Genomic DNA, 20,746 nt, shown 5'->3' with positions numbered 1-20,746 from the left:
CATTCTGAAGAAACTTTGCTGTCTTGGTAACTTGGCCACAAATGGTACCGTCAGAATTTGACAATCCCTAGTATTTCATAAAGAAAGAAAGGTGTATTAATGATTATTAAGGATGCTGATATAGCTTGGACTCCAATATGAAATAGAAATGTTTAAGCAAATCAGAAACAACAAATTAGAAAGAAATGAAGCAAGTAAGAACTAAAAGAAGTAAGGTTCATTAAATGGTATGATAGATCTAAAAAACCACAAAGCAATCATACGAACTTGAAGCGTGGGGAATATTACAGTCACGGCACAGAGCTGTTTCATAGTAGTGTGCTAATCTTTATATTCCATCTATAATTGATGAGTCAAAAATGATGCAGTCTTACATGATGAGATACTAAATAAGAATCAGAGAACACTGGCCACAAACTAACCACAAAGTAATCTAACATGAAAATGGGTATTTCTGTGAAGATCTAGAGGTATACAAGAGAGCCCAGGATTTTGTTTGACCAAAACAGTAACTCTAAAAGATGTTCCAAGAAAGTAACTTATGGAAGGAGATGGCTGAACAAAGCTAAGTAAGCAGCGTTTTAGTGCATGACCAAAGATGGCTTGTATGGTATGGTTCAACATGTCATGTACAAACCATAATGGTCGAGATGGCATTGCATGAAGATAACGGAATTTTCCAGAATTGCAAGAAGCCAAAGTTCGCAACAATAAACACATATTTTGGGTATCTAAAATATTCACTGGAAGAATGAGAGACTTCTAAGTGGCTGACGGCAGCTTTGCAAGAGAGACCCAGGCCATGATGTTGACTGGGAAATACATTTACACAGACTGGCGCACACTCAAACTTTTCACTGCCCATGTTCCACATTGGCCGGATGTGAAGCACTGGGGACCTTACATAGCTCTCAAAGTGTAGGCAGAGAAGGTGAGTGTGACAGTCCTTATTTATGTAGATGTGCCCTCAGACATCCTGTTTTATTCAACATTTTACTCTCTGAATGCAAAAAATGTGGATCAGAGAAATGGCGAATACTGTGGCTGCCTGTCCTTTAATTAAATAGATGTTCATAAATCACTTGGCTCCTGCCTCTTATGTATGTCAAAACCATTGTAGCATTCTTGCAAGGGAAAAGGGCCTTTATCTGTAGATGCTGACACACAAAGTAGATAGAAAAGAGTCTATGCGCAAATAAGAATTGAGACTACAAGTTTTTACGGTCAGTCTTGGTGCCTTACTGGCAATGAGCTACTGTTTTTTATTGTGGCAAGTGTAATAACACAGAATCACAGAATGGCCAAGGTTGGAAGGGACCTCTGGAGACCATTTAGTGCAACCTCCCTGCTCAAGCAGGGTCCTCTAGAGCACATTGCACAGGATCACATCCAGACGGGTTTTGAATATCTCCAGGGAAGGAGACTCCACTACCTCCCTGGGCAACCTGTTCCAATGCTCTGTCACCCTCACAGTCAAGAAGTTTTGCCTCAGGTTCAGATGGAACTTCCTGTGGTTCAGTTTCTGCCCGTTGCCTCTTGTCCTGTTGCTGGGCACCACGGAGAAGAGGCTGGCCCCATCCTCTCGACATCCCCCCTTCAGATACTTGTACACATTGAGGAGATCACCCCTCAGTCTTCTCTTCTCCAGACTGAACAGGCCCAGCTCTTGCAGCCTTTCCTCACAGGAGAGGTGCTCCAGTCCCTCCTCATCATTTCTGTAGCCCTCCCCTGGACTCTCTCCAGTACTGCCAGCTCTCTCTTGTGCTGGGGAGCCCAGAACTGGACACAGGACTCCAGGTGAGGCCTCCCCAGGGCTGAGGAGAGGGGAAGCATCACCTCCCTCCACCTGCTGGCAACACTCTGCCTCATGCACCCCAGGATCCCAATGGCCTTCTTGGCCACAAGGGCACATTGATGCCTCATGCTTAACTTGTTGTCCACCAGCACTCCCAGGTCCTTCTCGGCAGAGCTGCTTTCCAGCAGGTCAGCCCCCAGCCTGTACTGGTGCAGGGGGTTATTCCTCCCGAGGTGCAGGACCCTGCACTGGCCTTTGTTGAACTCCAGGAGGTTCCTCTCCGCCCAGCTCTCCAGCCTGTCCACGTCCCTCGGAATGGCAGCACAGTCTTCTGGTGTGTCAGCCACTCCCCCTAGTTTAGTCTCATCAGCACACTTGCTGATGGTGCACTCTGTCCCTTCCCCTAGGTCACTGATGAATACGTTGAACAAGACTGGACCCAGGACTGACCCCTGGGGGACACCGCTAGCTACAGGCCTCCAACTAGACTCCGCACCACTGACCACAACCCTCGGAGCTCTGCCATCCTGCCAGTTCTCAATCCACCTCACCGTCCTCTCATCCAACCCACACTTCCTGAGCTTGCCTAGGAGGATGTGATGGGAGACAGTGTCCAAAGCTTTGCGGAAGTCCAGGTAGACAATATCCCCACTGCTCTGCCCTCATCTACCCAGCCAGTCACTCCACCAGAGAAGGCTATCAGATGGGTCAAGCATGATTTCCCTTTGGTGAATCCATGCTGGCTACTCCGGATCACCTTCTTGTCCTCCAGATGCTTAGAGATGACCTCCAGGATGAGCTGTTCCATCAGCTTTCCCGGGGTGGAGGGGAGGCTGACAGGCCTGTACTTTCCTGGCTCCTCCTTCTTGCCCTTTTGGAAGACTGGCGTGACATTGCCTTTCTTCTAGTCCTCAGGCACCTCTCCTGATCTCCAGGACCTTTCCAAGGTGATGGAGAGTGGCCTAGCAATAACATCCGCCAGCTCCCTCAGCACTTGGGGGTGCACCCCATCAGGGCCCATGGATTTGTGGGTGTCAGGTTTGCGTAAATGATCTCTAACCCAATCCTCCTCGACTAAGGGAGACCTCCAGACTTCCTGTCTTGTCCCCAAGGTCTGGAATTCCTGAGGACTGGCCTTAGCAGTGAAGACTGAAACAAAGAAAGCATTCAGCAACTCTGCCTTCTCTGTATCCTTTGTTACCAGGGTACCCGCCCCATTCAGCAGTGGGCCCACATTTTCCCAAGTCTTCCTTTTGCTATTGATGTATTTGAAGAAGCCCTTCTTGTTGTCCTTGACATCCCTTGCCAGATATCTATTCCAAATTGCCCATTCCAAATGGGCCTTAGCCTTCCTTGTCCCATCCCTGCATACTCTGACAATGTCCCTATGTTCCTCCCAAGTGGCCTGTCCCCTTGTCCACATTCTGTGTACTTCCTTCTTCTGTTTGAGTTTTGTCAAGACTTCCTTGCTCATCCATGCAGGTCTCTTGCCTGCTTTGCTTGACTTCTTACTCATAGGGATGCACCAATCTTGAGTCTGAAGGAAGTCATGCTTGAAAAATTCCACTGCAGGGGAGAGCACGATCGCAGTCCCCCACTACCACAAATTATGCAGTCGTTTTTCCCGCATTTGGGGAAATCGCAGGGGTCAGCACACCCGGAGTGCAAGGGATGAGCCTCGCCCTGGGAAAACCACCTGCCTGAGCATGGTGTCTCCCCTGCCAGGTAAGCATGAGAAAATACGTTTAAAAAGATGATGTGCTATTATGATTGTTGATGATCATGTGCTCAGAGGCTTGGGCAGAGGGCAAAACTTTCCCAGGGAGAAGTATATGCATAGAAACAACATAGCACATGCATTATGAGTCCAGCACTTCCAGGATGTACAGAGAACACAGGCACAAGTGTAAGCAACAGTGCTTGCACTGTACAATGGGTCTGCACATCTGCATAGAACATGCCCAGGGTTTTCACGTGTTCCACAGTTTTGCTGGAACTGTCATAGCTCTTCTTGCTGCTGTGATTGTTATTGCTACAACCAAGGCTGCAAATCCACAGAATCCCTGGAAAAGTCTGACAAATTCTGGACAGAAAAAGAGAACACAACTTAAGAACATGAATGTAGGGTAACATTAGCCAAGGGTACATCCAAACTTTAATCAAAAGAGCTCACAGCCCAGCTGGGTGGTTTTATATTCTTCTGAACTGAATGACGGAATAAAAATCCTCAGTGACCTGCAGAAAACATGTCTACTCAAATGCTTAAATTAAGATGCCCACCACTCACAGCAGCTGAGGGCAGAAGAAGCACATACTGAACAAGAAACGAGAAAGCCTTGAAGATTTTTGGCCCCAAGTTGGCAGTATTTGGTTTTGCTGTTTTGAGCAGCCTTTTGTTGTTCCTGCATGCCGTAAGATACTACTCATTAAATACATTAAAAAAGACTAAAATTCAAAGAAGCTCCATGACTAAGAATTGTCATCCTTAACGTTCCTATTTAAAGTGTTCCTGCAGTGCAGAAGGTCACTTTGTAAACACAGTACTTTTGTGTGACAGATGCATTTTCCCCTTTGCTGTTAAGTCAGCCTCACTGAACTTTACAGAGCTAATATTTCATGTATTTCAGTGTCAGTGTAGCTTACAAAATCCAACCTAGAAATACATTTTTTCTTCTCAAAAGTATTCTCACCTTCCTTAGAAACCATTCTGATAGCAGAAAAGAATTCGTAATTTGAGATCTAATGATAAAAATTGGACATATTCATGTACAGAGCAACAAGGAAGGGCCAAAAATGGTCAGCCAAGCAGAGCAGAAGGCTAGAGAAACATGTCTGGAATAAATGCTTCGGGAAAAAGAAGCATCCCTTGGCAACCACTTCAACCTGAACAGCCAAAGGGACATTTTGCCTAAGCCTCAGGCTGTGTAAATTCATTTAGTTTTTATTCACTACTTTCATCACCTGTCTTCAAGGTTACATGTTTAAAATCAGTTACCTACCTCCATATTGAGGCACACAAATAAATGGGATGAATGTGAGAAATACTGAACCCTGCCACACTTTCAAAAGAGCCCATAGGGTTAGATACAATAACAACTGTAATGATAAAGTCTCAGCTGAAATATTCAAAAGTGAATTGAGATACTTAAGGACCATGTGAATTTTCTGTAAGTGCAGAGTAGTCTCCTTAAGTAAAGCAGGCTCTTTGAGAGCATAAGTTGAGCAATTGATATCACAGATGGTTTAAAACATGTTGGTCCATAGCCTGAAAAATGCAGTTTATATTTGTAAAACACGGACGTATCTAATAATCTTGTTTAAATATTAGGCAACACAGAAAACATGAGGTTGAAGTCACAGAAGAAAACGTGATAGGATACAAACATATAAGCCCACAGTGGGAATGTACTGTGAGCCAGCTCATATATTTTAGGCCAAAATTTCAGGATTGCCTAAAAACAGAGTTTTAATTTAACCCATTATAAAGATTCATAAAGCTACCAACTTCACAACTAGATCAAAACCCGGGAGTAAGGCCGCATCTCCGCCAAATTAAGGAGGTGGCAGAGTTTAGTCTTCTAAACTCTGAAAGTCCAGGTCTCTCACTAACAGATACATGTACAGTAAATATATATGCAGTGTTATACATTCACTTTTCATAACTTTACCTTACCTTAAAGTAGAGGGATGCTTTAAAAATGCATTAAGCTTAACAGTTGCAAAAAAAAAAAAAAAAAAGACTGATCTAACATTTCAGAGTACAGAGGATTTTACTTCAGTTTTAGAGAGGTATTCAACTTCTGCCATGGGAGATCAAGACCATCATTGCCAAAAGACGGAAGGGCTGGTATACAAAAGCAGAATGTTTTTGAAATGTTTCTAGATTGCTAAAATGTTGACTATAACTGAACCACATGCAAGCCTAGAACCTAGAAATATGAGTATGAATGGTGTATTTTGTTTTAAACAGGAAGTCAGTGTTACCTCCCTCTCTGGGCTTGTAAGTTGCCTGCACTGTCCCAGGATGAAACTATTTCTGGCAGAAAACTAGATTTCCTGCAAAAATTGTGATTTTTGTCCTTGTTATCAATTGTGAAATTAGAAGCATGCTATCCCAGCCACTGTGAAATACGCCAGCCACATCCCTTTTCGTGCTTTCAGGGAGTTTTACGTGTCCACAGTGTTTTGTTACTTTACTATGGGACATCGCAGTGATGTTTTGCTGCACCGCAATTCAGGCATGTCCTCAGACCATGCAACAATAGAGTGTAACTGCATCAACATCACACAAGAATTAATCATCCTCCAGAGCTAGTACCAAAAGGTCTTAACCTCAGAAGTGGACTAGGACCAAATACTGGTAAGCAGGTTAGTGCTTTATTCCCCCCGCCCCAGCACAGTAGAAAATGTGTTTAGGTAGACTTACCCTACCCTTTACTTGCTGTCACGAAGGCTGCACACAAGTTAGTACCACTCAGCGCTCAGACTGGGGATAAGAAGACGGGAAGTATGGCAGGCCTAATTCAGATTGACTGACAGAGCCTGCAAATGCAGTTGTACAGCTCTTACCTTAGGTGCACTCATTTTCAAGCAAAATTATCAATCCCACAGACATCAAATTCAAAACATGTTTTGGAAAACATTCTAAATAGCAACACTACATCACTGTAGCTATTCCTGGGATGTGAGACATAAAAAGAAAAGAACTACAAACATCACTATCATCAAACCTTTTCATTAAAATGCACTTGTCTTACGTCACAACACTGCTCCATTTGGGATTAGCAAAAACAGTGAGGTTGACAGGATTAGGACACTCACTTGGAATGTGACTGTCCTGTTAGAGCAAATGCCATGCGGTGTTCATCCTCTTTACCTCATCTACGGTTTCCTGGCATATGTCTTAAAAACAAGTCTGATGTTCTTCGTATCAATGCAGAATAGGAGCAAACCCTCTGAAATGCAGGGATCTCATTTGCAGACCTCTAACCAATTTAAGACTCTCAGGACGTAGGCTTTATGTCACTACGGTGGCTTGCTGATTTCATACACTACCTCACCTGCAAGTAGCCCATAGACACTTTGAAGCCATGGGTTCACACAAAAGCAGGCAAGCGAGTCGACGCTCAGCAGCTGAGCTCCTGTAACTGGCTATTTGTGTGCCTTTGGGCTGTTCCAGCACCAACACAAATCACAGGAGTATGTCAAAGGTATCGCACTTTTCTCCACAGCAGGGTATCCAAAACAGCACAAGTGACCAGGCTGCTAATTGGACTTCAAGATTTTGCATCAGACTTGGGGCATGCGGCACAGTTAGCTACTGCAGCTCAGTGGGCAGACAGCAACTTGCCAACCCATGAGAACTCAGTTCCTTTCAATCACGTAATCACACCTTAAATATGACTAATAAAGAAGCTGTACTGATAGCTTGGAATAGCCAAAGCATGAAGAGACTTTGGTCATATTTCCTCAGCCAATGGCACTGGGTGTGATTTGGGAAGAGCATGTGGGAATGGAGTTGCTATTCCCTAAACTATTGATTTCTCCTTCACTGTGAAACTGGATGGTTTCAGATCAGCCAGGCAGGGTAAGGAAGCTATGGAGAATTGGGCCCTGCTGGGCCTGCTGTAAATTCGAGAAAAAATAGGTCTTTGACTTTTATCTGTTCGTGACCAGTAATACAGATATCTTCCCTTAAAACCACCTTCTGGCTGTGGGCAGAAACCTTATTGCATGAAGTGATTTAAAACTGCACATGGGTGCCTTCCAGTGTCACTATGATTTTACATCTTAGCATTTGTTATTTAACAGGTCTTCACGATGCCTCTCCTCTACATGTCTGTAACACATACACTCTAGTTCCACATTTCTATTTTCTTTCAGTTGCCATCAAACAACCCTTCCCCACACCTCCAAAAAATAAAAATAACAAAGCCAACCCCGCTTATTTTAAATGGCAACTTCATGCATGGTTTGAACCCAAGGTTATTTTTTTCTACCAGTTGTTTCTCTGAGAACAGATGGCATGTGCAATGGTTCAGGATATATCCTATTTTTAAGTTTCTTTCTCATGCTTTTATTCTTCTGCAGTGGACTTAGAGAAAAATGCCTTAAGACCTGGGCTTTTTAGATGATAAACAAACCATGCTGTTTCATGCCATTCAGGAAATTATCTCCCATTGCAAGTGCCCAGCAGCCACGCTGCTCTGTCCATCCTTCTGCAACATTTCCTGTCAGCAATTGATAAGGAACAATCTGCTTCCGGCAGTGCCAGCTCAGCAGAGCAGTAAAACATTGACAAAACAGAATCAGCAATGAGAAAGTTCAAATTAAAGTCATATGCCACAAAGTGACATCTTGTATGTGACATTGCAGGGAACAGCCCCATGTTCTACTGAAAAATCCAATATAACAAGGACATCTCATATGAGGCACGATTTTCTCTCTGGCATTTCCTCCCCACAGTTCATATTCAGACAAGGCAGTAGCTTCCCCAGAACTGGAGAAACAATGAAAAATGGAGTCAGAAATTGGCATGCTATTTAGGTTTGCTCTCTCTTGTACAGTAAATTCATAGGATAAAGTCAATCTTACTTTGCAAGTAACTGCGAGCTCAGTCTGCCTCTATTTTGATCCATCTGCACAAGAATCCACAATTATAATGGAAAGCCAGCTAGCAAAATCTGAGCGTGAGCTTTTAAACCCTGCCAGAGAGATTAGGCCAGGTTTCGGACCATGCTAAGAGGGCTAAGTGGCTCCTGGGTTAGAGTGGGTCAGAGCTGGTTCCTATACAGCAAAGCAGAGAGAGTTCCTATAGACTTGCAGAAGCCCACGTAGAGGTATCTGAAGCTAGTATTTGGAAACAGTCATATGCATAGGGAAAAAAATGCTGCTGTGAATGCTTAAAAAGGGAAGATGTACACAGCCACAGTGACTCACTCACCAAAGAAACACAAAAGCCAACATCTCTAATTCACTGGCAAAGGCCTCCAGGTTGCATTTCCACCAGCATCAGGAGCACCTTCGCTTTCATTACGTGCTCCTGATTCATTTCTTTTTTGTTTTTCTGTCAGGCTGAGAGCTAAAGCAGTAACAGCTCAAAAATACAATTTCTAGGGCAGCTCTGGCTCATTCTCTCGCTGACACCCCCTTGGGGCTTCGCAAACCGTGGAAGGAACTGTGATGAAACGGATTGTGTCGTTTGAGGAAGTAATATTCAAATTCAATCAGGGTAGATCCCCCTCAAAAAGCCCTTGAATTTGGGGAGAGATTAAAATGGAATCAGTTTGGGATCAGATTAAATATTTGAATCCAAGCAATAGGAATCTGAAAACGAGGAAGGAGAGCTTTTCACATATGTGCTTCACATCAGGTCAGTGAGGGGGAATTCTCTGACCTTTTTCTTCTAGTTTCAGTGATGAGGCTATTCATTTGGAGTACTGAAGACAAGGGTTCTCCTTTTTCTAATCAAATGAGGGCAGGATTTGATCTTCTTAAGAGAATGTCCTACCTAGTAGAATATTCTGAAGTTCTGTTTTTTGAAACACTCCTGGCTAGAGCTGTTCCTCTGTTCATAACATACTTAAACCATGTGTCCTACTAAGGGCCCTTGCTGTTCTGATATCAAGTTACTCTCAATCTCTTTAAGCCCATGAATATATGTTACTTTCCAAAACCCTGAACCATTTTGCAGCTCTGCTTTCATCTTATCTTCAGAAATCAGATTTTAGATGCCTACAACATTTGGAAAAATGGAGTGGAAGCATTTCTGAGAAATTTAATGTTTGCTTATTTCTGCATAGTTTCTTTAAACCAACACTTTTCTTTAAACTAACACTTTTCATAGCAGAAGAGTCTCAGAAGGAAATGAAATAAGAATTATTCCTACAAATCTGAAGCTGCTTCACCATAAATATCACAGAAAAGAATAATAAAACCTCTTGGGTACCCTTCTGACCAAGTTATACCGTCCATTCCCTTCATGCCAAAGTTTAATATTTCTGCCATTAGGCTGAGTCCCCAGGGTATGTCACAATAAGCTTGAGTGAGAGCATATGAGAACTGCAAGTAGGATAAACCACCTTCTGGTCTCGCATACGCTTATTTTCTTGCTATTTTTCTACAGCACTTTAAGCAGCCAGTCTTGCCAGTTACTGATTTTCATACTAGTGCTGTTTTGTAGCACATTGTTTTGAACTTGTGAGGCTACTTGTCAAGGAATATGCTACTCAGCTTGGGAATAAAGTCAGTCTAATGCAGGCTTAAGAAATCACGTAACCAAAGAGAGCAAACAACTGAACCAAATACCCATTTTCAGGCAGTCTGCAGAGACTAGTTCTCTCACCCTCGGAAAGACCATGCACAAATTCCATATTCCTCAGTTCAAAGAAATATAATGTTGCAAATTCTAGCACCCAAAAGTGAGGACATGCCTGTGCAAACCCTAATTCTTTCCCACGGAGCGTATACACCAAGATCCAATGTTTAGTTATATTCTATTTTCCCACAGTTTCCAGCCTCATTCAGCCTCATTTTCCCCGTCTCTGTCACAAATTTCCTGCTCTGTCACAGAGTTCCCTAAGATCCTTCCTAAGCAAGTGTCCTAAACATTCTCATGCTTCGTTTGCCAGGTGCCCAATTTGGGATATATGGATTAAAAAAAAGAATTCCCTGCTCCCACTGCAGGTCAACAGGACCTGTGCTTTAAATGCAAATATAAAAAGAGAATGAAATTCTAAGTACCCCGATTTCCAGCATCTCAGATACAGAATCCCAAATGAGTGGACACATCAGGCAATGATGTGCACAATGGCTTTAACATGTGCATCTCAAAAGCTCACATGGGAAATGGGGCTAACACCATTGCACCTCACTGGAGTGCTAGCTGAAGGCAGAAATCCACTCATGCTCATAAAGAACTTAGAAACCATGATCAGAGCATTCAAAGTCCCTCAGGAAAGTCTGTAGTCAGTGCAGGGTTTAGAAGATATGTATTAAATAACATAAAGGTTTCAACACCAAGTGGTGAGAATAAAAGGAAACGTATAAGCTTCCTCCATCCTGAGTGAGGTGAGAAGTCCAAAGTGAGAAAATACAGTGTGGTCACCTGCTTGAAGATTATCTTAATGCAAACACACATGGAGCAGACGAAAATGATGTGAGAACAAATTATGCATTTTAACAGCTGAATTTAAATCAGGCACATCTAAACATCTAGCTTTGGGTGCACAGACACCCAAACATCCATATGCTTATATTGAAAATTGATCCTGGCACTACCTATTGCCATCAGGAAAATAAATAAATAAATTTTATATATGCATACACACACACACACACACACACACACACAGTTTGCAGCCCAGCTTAGTCTAACCTTAGCTTCTTTCCCCTGTGGACATAACTCATACAAGGTGTGCTTTAATAGCCTTAGGTACTGAATTAAAAATACTGTTTTATTTACAATTCTGTAGTGAATGATTCACTGCAGATATACGTCAACGTATTCATTAAATATTCATCATTCAGTGGTTTGTTTCTACTGCTGTAAGGCAATGCAGTGGCAGTACCAGTGCTTACATACCAGCGACAACTGCCTTACAACTATTATGAGTAGCCTTCTCTGTAATAAGGCAACAAAAAGCTACTTTTTAAATACAAATATGACTCCAACTTGGGTACCTTAATCCCAAACTTTGGAAAGCAATAGATCAAATATGCTCCTTTTTTATGTAAGAAATGTATGTGCCTAAAAACATATACTGCCTCACTCAGTATAAAAGTACCAGTAAATGCAGGCATGTTTCATTCAGTCTTAGTAGAAAATACTGCTTTGTGCTGGACACAGAGCTAACCATTTAGCTGGAGAGCCTGGAAATATTTCTGCCAAGTTTTAGTTACTCTGCACAGAGATTTTTTTCCACATCTTCTCCTTTTTTGCTATAGGGCATGCTCAATCATACACAAAAGCAGGGAGTTGAATTTCATGGAGCAAAGCTGAACACCGTGTTTCTTTAGGTACTTAAATATACGCCACTTGCAATGGTTACGTCTGAAATCTCACCACAATCAGCATCAGAGTTCCAGTTACCTGGACTTTCCTTTTCAAACATGATGTGTCGCACAAGGGTTATTACATGGAGTACAGGCAGGGAGCAGTTTATGCTAACATGTTTTCTTTAATAATTGGGACAGGTTACAAGAAGGCATCAGCTCGGCCTCCACAACTCAGCTAACAGATGGTAACTTACTTGCTCAGCCACAACAGAATTTGCAACTGCACAAACATACCTCTAAAAGAGAAAAACATGCATAAAATAGTTAAAGACAAGAAGTTACTTAGAATAGCAAAGGGGAAATCTCTACCTTTTCTGGATACCAGAAGAAATTTAATTATAAACCCTTTATTTGCCTATCTCCGGTGCTCCATTGCCACTTTCTACCAGTGAAACCACGACAGTGACGTTAGATGGCTGTTAGGGTGTCAGTTAGTAGAATCTGACTTAAACATGGTCAACACATTCCCCGCATACATATATTCCTTTAATCATGCTTTAATTTCATGACAGAGGAAAAAAGATGTGCTTACAAAGATTACTACCTGAACAAGCCTTGCCTGGGATGTTTGTTCCAAACCAGCCACACTGGCCTGCACGGCTGCTCTCAGAAGTAATGATATTCATCCTGCAGCCAGGTGCAAAATGATTTCTGGCTTTCAGGCTCTCAAACAAATATTTTCCTTTCTGTTCCTAAAACCAATCAATATTGCAACATCCACAATTGTTTCTAATGCAACTGCCTGAAGAGCGTGTACAGGGCCAGGATTACCAGAAAATGGCACCTTTCCAGATGGAACATAAAATTTTCTGCCCAGTTCTCAGTTTAGCTCTTCACTTCAGTCTCTCACTACAGAGCTGGGATTGTACTTCTGTTTCACTAGCAGTCCTTAGTGAAGACAGAAGTCTTGAAATGAGATGGTGAAAGTCGGACACGTCCTTTAGAAAACCACTCTGAACTGTTGGTTATGCTATGCAGTCAGTTCTGTCCCCAGAAACCATGATGTTTCCCTTACTTTAACTTGCTGCACAACCCAGTATCGTGAAAGATCTTGGAACAATGATTTTGTCAAGGGGACTGTAAAACCTGACTTAGTGATTGAGTTCTATCATTAAGGACAGAGAGAGTCAAAGCAATGCATGTCTTTGTACTTGAAATTTTAATAAAAATTTCTTCACATCATGTATATTCTACCACATATTGCATTACAATATGTCATGCATACTACATATATAGTACAATACTATCTATTGTATTAAATACTTTGAAATTTGCTACAAAAGGTTGTGACAAAACACCCACATCTCCCTGCGCTGGAAAATACAATCACCCCGCAGAGCTGTGGGAACTCCAAAACACATCGCCTGTCACCCGTCTCCAGGAACGCCAGGCACCTGTGCAGAATTTAACTCAGAGGATGAAGAGAACAATGGTGGGTTTGTGGCTTCCAACTGGGATGCATCATGGGCTAGTAGCAGAGACCTAACAGGAACCCCACCTACACTTAGATAGGCTGCAAATCTTGCAAGATTTGAACAGGCCACCACCTTTGGTGAAGAATAGACTATGATCACCAGGAAAAAGAAACCCCTTAAATCATCAGCCCATTCATCTCATCTCCAGCAGCTCCTGCTGTCAAAAGGGAAACAGGCAGGAGCGGTGACTGCTGAAAGCAGCTGGCCCCAGTCCCACACATCCTGATCCCTGCCCTGGCAGCAGCAGCAAACCTGATTTCCCTGGATGCTGGCACAAGCAATGCAAGCTATGAAGACACAACTAGTTTGCTGTGCCCCTGGCAGCCTGCTGCTGCCCAAGGCAAAAACCTATACCACCTATGCTCCTGGCTGGCCCTGTTTTTCAGTCAGTTCTCTGTTATGCGTTCAAATGACTCTACTAGCACCTCATAATAAGTCATTTGGGCCCCACCTAAAGTTCAGAGAGATTTTAACAGTTGCCTTGACTCACGGATCTACGGACTAACTGCCAGCAGCATCCAGAGACCATTAAAGCCCACATACAATTGAGACAACTTTGATATTATTGCTTAGAGCAGTGCCCACTTGAGTCATGCTATAATTCAGTCACTATTATTTTCGTGGAAAAAGGTATATTCTCCCCCCTCTCCCCATTTCACAGAGTGGGAAGCACACAGGAAGGATTTATCCCACATAAAAATAAATTGCTATTTGCATGTCAGAAAATGGCTGTGGAGAACAAAAAACATCAATTATTCAGACAAACAAAAGGGAAGATTTTCCAATTTTAAAAAAGAAATAGGCTATCTACAAGCAATGAGTCCATTTTTTGTTCATAAAGCAATTACAATATCCTCCTCCGTATGGAGTAAATGTATCAAGTCTGACACACTGGTTTGATTACGGAGAGAAAGAGCAAAACAATGAGCTTTTACAGCCAAAGAGCCTTAAATTCTAACAGATACCAATTCAACCTGTGGAGAGAGTATGCCTTTAGAAATTTGCCCAAAAAATGCCAGAAAGAGAAAAACATTTTTTCATAATTGTTTTGAGAAGAGAGATATTTTCCCTTTTAATCAGTGACTTGAAGATGTCAGCTCCATTCTTACACTTTAATGTGCTTTTACCACATGAATTGCAGGGCAATTATCTTGGTGAGCCTTATTGTGACTAAATACAATCTAAGATACCACAGCCCATAAATCTCATTGATAAATTATTTATATCACTGTTGCAGCCAGAGGTGCCGATGAGGTGGAGGTGAGAAGGCTGCCGCGCTGCCTGCATGCTAAGGTTGGGAACATGGGTCAGCATTTGCCCTTCTGCTGTCACCGCTGCTGTTTCCCATATGAGCTCGGATGGACAGCCCAGCCTGCACTCCAGACACCCACTCATTCGCCGGGGTAGTTATTCCCCCTCCTGCACCATCCATCCCCAAATAGGTCCAGGCCCCGACTCAACCATGTTCCCAGCCTCTGCTACGAAGGGCAACAGCCTCCCTCCTCCTGAGACAGGACTAGCTCACTGTAGATTGAGCTCATTTTTTCTTATTCTGGCAGGTTTTAATGAGGTTAGGAAAAAATAGCGAGCATAGATAATGCAAATGGTATTTTATGTGAAGAGTTAGTTCACTATTAGTTTGACTGAGGGATAAAATAGCAGACTGTGGATGAGGTTTTTTTTTTTTTTTGCTTCATCATCTATTTTTCTTAAGATGGCAAACAGCTAGGAAAGTGCTCATTAATGGATAGTGACAAGTAGTTTCCTGTGGTCTTAAAACAAACCATCAATTACAGAGAGTGTTTTCACTTCTAGAGGCTAAAAAGCATTCAATACCATTCAGTGGGCCGCATGTTTTTTGAGTGATGAGAAATCTAAGTGAAGAACATATAAAAAAAGAAAATATTGAAACTGTTGTGCATTCTCCGGACCAGCGTGCTTTGAAATAGCCTTCAGCTGAGGCTTAGATTATAAGTGTTCTTGCAAAACAAATGGTTTTTCGCAATGCTATAGCCTGATCTTCATTTGACCTGATCATCTTTCTTCAGTGGGTCAGTGAATGCTCAGGTCCCATAAAGCAATGCACAGAGTTGCAAGAAGGCCTGGCTTCAGCTTTAATCAACACTGCCAAGGACGTTCATTCTTATCACTTTTTCTTTCCATTTTAGCCCTTGTGTACTGACAGATCAAGCAAGAGGAAACTTCAAATTAGTTACAAAAAATTCAAGTATGAAGGGCTGGAAATTTTTTCTGCATCTAGAGTGGCAGAGAACACCTCGTGCTCCTAAACCAGCCCATTTTTCCTCCATTTGTATCCAACTTGAAACAGTCCCTAGAGAGGAAACAAAAATTGTGTTGGCCAATATTACGTGACCAGTTCCTCACTGCATTACACAGAAAGGGGAACTGCTTGCACCACTGGAAAGAATAGAAATAACAGCAGCCTAAAGCTGTGTAAAACAGAGCATTGGCCCTTATGGGCCTATTTATATCATCTAAAATAAATGAAGGTATCCTCTTAAATCTCCTTGAAGGAGATTTACACTGTCTCAGGAAAAACACAGCTATTGTCTGAATTGGTGATAAAAACATGGTTCTGTGCTGTGGGCACAGAATGAACTGTGTGGATGGTAAAGTACACATCACCTTTTTACGCAACAGACATGAGGTTTGGAAAACGTGGCTCTAAAAAGTACCAGGCAATACGCAAGAACGTTCTGAAATTACAAGCTCTATAGAGCATTTCCAAAGCAAGAACATTTTTGTTCTGAATTCCCCTTTGTAAGTGGATTGCAGATTGTTACAGAGCGGGTCTGAGATGCCTCTGCATTAGGCTCTAGCTACTGTCTTAAGTTCAGAAATAAATTTTGACTGCATGACTTGATTTTATGCATCTATCCTGCAGCCTGTTGTTACAGCTGCCCATTAGCCATGAGCCAGAGATCTAGAGTTCAATATGAGACTCAGACTTTTTTCCAAGTTTTCTAGACTTTGGATCCAGACATCCAGTTTAAGGCCAGCCTATAATCAACCATTCATTCCTTTACCACCAGAGATATGCACCATATTTACAAAGGACAAAGTTTAAACTAACATGAAGAGTGTTCAACAGAAAAAACAAGATGGAAGCAAGAAAGCTTTTCTGGACGAGTATGATGTATACATCTTCTAAACATGCTGCATTCAACTCCAGCAGGACAACAGCTGCCAGTGCCTTGCAAACGAACAGCAGATTTGGAGACAAAAGTCCTTCCCATTTCATAGCCAAGCGCTACACAATAATTACCAACAATTTTGCTGGCACAAGACAGTAACTGCACACCAGCCACAGCTGCTGTTGACTAAGTCATATGTGAGGCAATTCGTCATTCTCTGCTCTGAATAAGAGCCATATCAGGGACTGATTTTTCCTTTGCATGTGGACACATGTTGAATGTACAGAAGACTTGGAAATGTGTGGAACATATGGAAAGCTGGCTCTCTGCAAGTGGAAAGCTCCAGAAACCTGACTTCTCATGATGACAGATACGCTTGTTTGCTTGTGTGCTTGTGCTCCCATCACATGCTAAAATGATTCCTTCCTATCCCTAGTTGTGTGCTTATGCCATGATCGATAAAGTAAGGCCTGTCAAACCATTTCAGTCTCGGACTGTTCTCGTTACCCAGCCCAGCGGATATTGTCTCAACGAGATAGGCTAGTGGTTTCACAGGAACTGGTTGGGTTATCTTGCTATAGTATAACCACAGTTCCAACCACAAAGAAAATATTTCCACCTATATAAATATTTAATACCAGCAGTATCTTCATGTAGAAGAAAGTATAGTACAGACCCCTTTGTTACTATCTTGAAGCATGCTAAATACAACAGTACTGACTCCTTTCAGTAGAAATTGTTCAAACCTACTATCTCTCAGAGCCAAGACTTATGAATATAAGTTTTATGACCATATTCAGGGTGGGTTTACTGAAGAGGCATAAGGACTCCCATTAGCATGGCCTGTCCACATCTAGGGTCAGACTTCAGAAAAGAAACCTGGCCTCCCTTTTCAGCTGTAAATTATGTACTTAATTTTCCAAATGCTAAACCACGCTCGCAAGTAAATGCATGCCCAAGTAGGAAAGTCAGCCCAGACTGAGTTAGACCTTTAAAAGCCAGTTTTCAGGGTCCAGTCCTTAACTCAGCAGACATGCAAGATCATTGCAGTTCAAACCCACTATCACTTTTTATTACTTGTTTCTGCAAGGGCCAAAAACAAAGCCAAGAACAAGAACTGTTCTTTCCACAAACAGAAGAGCTCTTCTTAGTCCAGAGTTATTGAGATACAAAGGTTTGGGGCAGTTAGGAAGTCTGTGATGCTGAGTCTCGTGCTATGTTCTTGCAGGAAAACAGGATTTCTATTCCAGGACTTCCCTAAATGTGAAAAACTAACACATACAGAATGGGGGGTAACTGACTCTCTTTCACTAGAGAGAAAGCTTCAGACTCCTCATGACCAATAATTACCTTTTACAGTAAGGACAATCCTGACTTAGGATAAAACCAACAGAGCATGGGATAAAGGACACAATAAGACGCAGCTTTATTTCTTTGAACTATTAGCCACAGCAGGGATTTATAAGTCAATATTTGGTCACAAAGGGCTTCAGGCAGGGACCATGCGCCAAATTATCATGCATGGAAGCTGAGACACTCTGACTGAAATTCTTAATGGTAGTAAGTATCAGAGTGCGAGGGAGGGGTACCCTCTTAAGTCAGAATTGAATTTGGCTCTCCAATCTTTCAAAGTATGTGGCTGCAAACAGGCCTTGTTCCAGCGCTACAGACTCAGAAGAATCCTACTGACTTCAGTATGATTTGGATGGAGCCCAAGTTGTTTATAAAAGACATTAACCAACAACAGGCAAAAAAGCATGTATCTATCTTAACTTCTCCTGTCTGCATGATGAGCCTGGAAGCAACTTGGAGGGAAACTATGGCCAGATGGATTGGTTTTGGTAGCAGGCAACCAGCCTTGGTTACCACCTCAGGATGAGCCTGGGGAATGGGGACTGCTCCATGTACACTACCCAGTTGCCCAGCACAGCCTCCCAAGGAGCTGCCAGGCCACCACTGGGGCACAGATCAGATGAGCCACACAGCAAGACTGTCAAAAGGCACTGGACCTTCCACATACAAGTTTCGTGCTCATTTTGCCAGACATACCAGATTTAAGCGAACACCATGAAGCTCCCAGGGAAACTAAATACAACCCTTTTTGACAGCAGAGGTAGTAGAACGACCCAGATGCCCCAGCCCAAGCACTGTCTGACCTAGCCTCTCTGCATTTTTAAAGAAGTAACTGTTTAGCTCTATAGGCCATCATACAGAGTCTTGGAAGTTGCCTTCACAAAGCAGAACTGTTTCTGGCATGCTGAACAGGAACCATGTCTGGTGGTTCTAAAAAGAAAAAAAAAGCCATCTCGCCACACCCAAACAGAGGAAATCATGTGAGAGTTCAATGAAGCCAAATCAAACAACCTATTTCCCAGATGCTTTAAGGGACCATTTAATTGCCTGAGGAGATTTCATCATGATTACAGGTATGTATAACCATTCCTTTGCTGAGGCAAAGGCATTACCTTCTACCATTCCGTGTGCAAATAGTTATTTCCTTCCACTTTCCTATGTTTCCACCAAACCTCAAAGCTAACCCGACCATGAGAAAGCAAGCTGACCCATAAGAAAAGCCCAGAACACTGAAATATGGCATGAAAACATCACAGCTTTAATCCATCATGGGATTAGCTTGTTTAAATTTGACTAGATGATAGAAGAGAAAATAAAGGATACACATGAAAAGACACCTGGTTACATCACCTCATGAGTTCCATGTGTGTGTTTTCTTGTACTTTTTTTTTCCTCTTTCTTTTTTAACATTTCTAGGGATCTCAAGCGAGTCAAAGTGTCCCTTACTCTCTCACACACAAGAGGAGCTGCAAAACATGTCACAGAAGTTTTATCTTTGCAGAGCCAGACACAAAAACAGATTTTGCTGCAGCAAAATTGACATAAATTACGCAACAACCCCTGAGCTTTTCCCAAGAGTTGGCATCTTGCTTTTCTTGTCTCAAATCATGCAAGTAACACTTCAATGTGTTTTGTGCACCCCGTCATCCATTCTCCGGGGAAAAAAATAACTTGGGGGAGAAAGCTTTCATTTCATAAATAAATAACAGAGAGAAGGAACCTGGTGAGAAACATTAACATCAGAAATGGAAAAATGAGAAACCAAGAGGGAAGTATCGTGCAAAGTGCTTTGGATGTTCAGGAGCTCTGAGGGAAAGTTGTGCAAGACAGCCCAAAAAGCAGGAAGAAACATGTAGTCTGTTATGTGTGCGTGTTTTAGGAGAGGAAACAGAGACACACGCAAAAAAAAGCAGAAAGAGACTTGAACTCCTAAATTCCACTTTGCAACTTCCCCCTTTCTCTCCCCACCCTGAGTGTGTGCGTGTGTTTGATTAGGTCACTCAGACCAGCAACATGCGCTTACACCTTGCATCTGTGTATAAGCAGCTCCCTTCTCATAGATACCGAGCACAAAACTTCCCCCAGCTTCAGCCAGAGATGCAGAAGTTCTCTGTCTGTAAAACCATAGTTTTTCCATTTAAATTGAATTGCTGAATTCTTATGCAGGTGCCCACCTTTGAACATTTAACCTAGCGGCCTCCATTCCCCCTCCTGCCCCCTCCCTAAATAAAATGGATACGGAGATGAGTTACTTCAGGGTAGAGTGTAAAAGTGAGAGAAAAAAAAAATAACTGAATTTACCACATCCTTCTTCACTTTTCAATTAGGGGCAAAATCGGAGGAAGGATACTTGGAGCAAAATCAATCCAATTTGCTGCTCTTGATTTGGGTTTTTTTTAGTGGCAATTTGACTCCTAAGACCATACTCTCCCTGGAGAAATAATTCCACTAACTTCAAGGCAGTTGCTCCAATAGATAAGTTGCTTACCTTTCTTTCTCAGGTCTGTGCGCTTTCCCTCTTTGTTCTTTGAACCTGAAAATATCTTTAATTGCAGGGCATTTCTCCACCTGCCCTTCAAACTATATCTTCAAAGTGAGGAGTATTTTGTTTATACGACCAAGTTATTGTCCATACCTATAGCGAGTTTTAAAGTGAATTAGAAATCACCTCAACTGTAAAATAGCAGAGAAAAAAAGACTTTGGAATGCCCAGCATTCTGGTTAGAAGAAAGAGTAAATGGGACACACTGACTGATGTGAAGTATAAGCGATAGGAAAAAATGACCTTTCTTTACACCCATAATTCATTAATGCGGCTTCCTCACTTCCCATCTGCAAGACGATAGTATTGCTGGATGTGTTGTGCATCAGTATGATTATTTTAGCTTGTTAATTCAAATTATGATAGAAAT

The 20,746-nt window shown here is 42.3% G+C and overlaps 1 long non-coding RNA gene and 1 other non-coding gene across 5 annotated transcripts in view; both read right to left on the bottom strand.

Moving 5' to 3' along the window:
* The window catches only part of LOC138065985 (uncharacterized), a 151,172-nt gene that overhangs the window by 38,436 nt on the left and 91,990 nt on the right, over positions 1-20,746 (bottom strand). The window lies entirely within an intron of this gene.
* LOC138066413 (U1 spliceosomal RNA) lies at positions 3,365-3,528 on the bottom strand. The gene has a single exon (XR_011139851.1). It is a non-coding gene; the product is annotated as a U1 spliceosomal RNA (small nuclear RNA).

This window comes from Struthio camelus, chromosome 2 (assembly GCF_040807025.1).
Source record: "Struthio camelus isolate bStrCam1 chromosome 2, bStrCam1.hap1, whole genome shotgun sequence".
Taxonomy (NCBI): Eukaryota; Metazoa; Chordata; class Aves; order Struthioniformes; family Struthionidae; genus Struthio; species Struthio camelus.
This window is presented reverse-complemented; position numbering and strand designations above follow the sequence as displayed.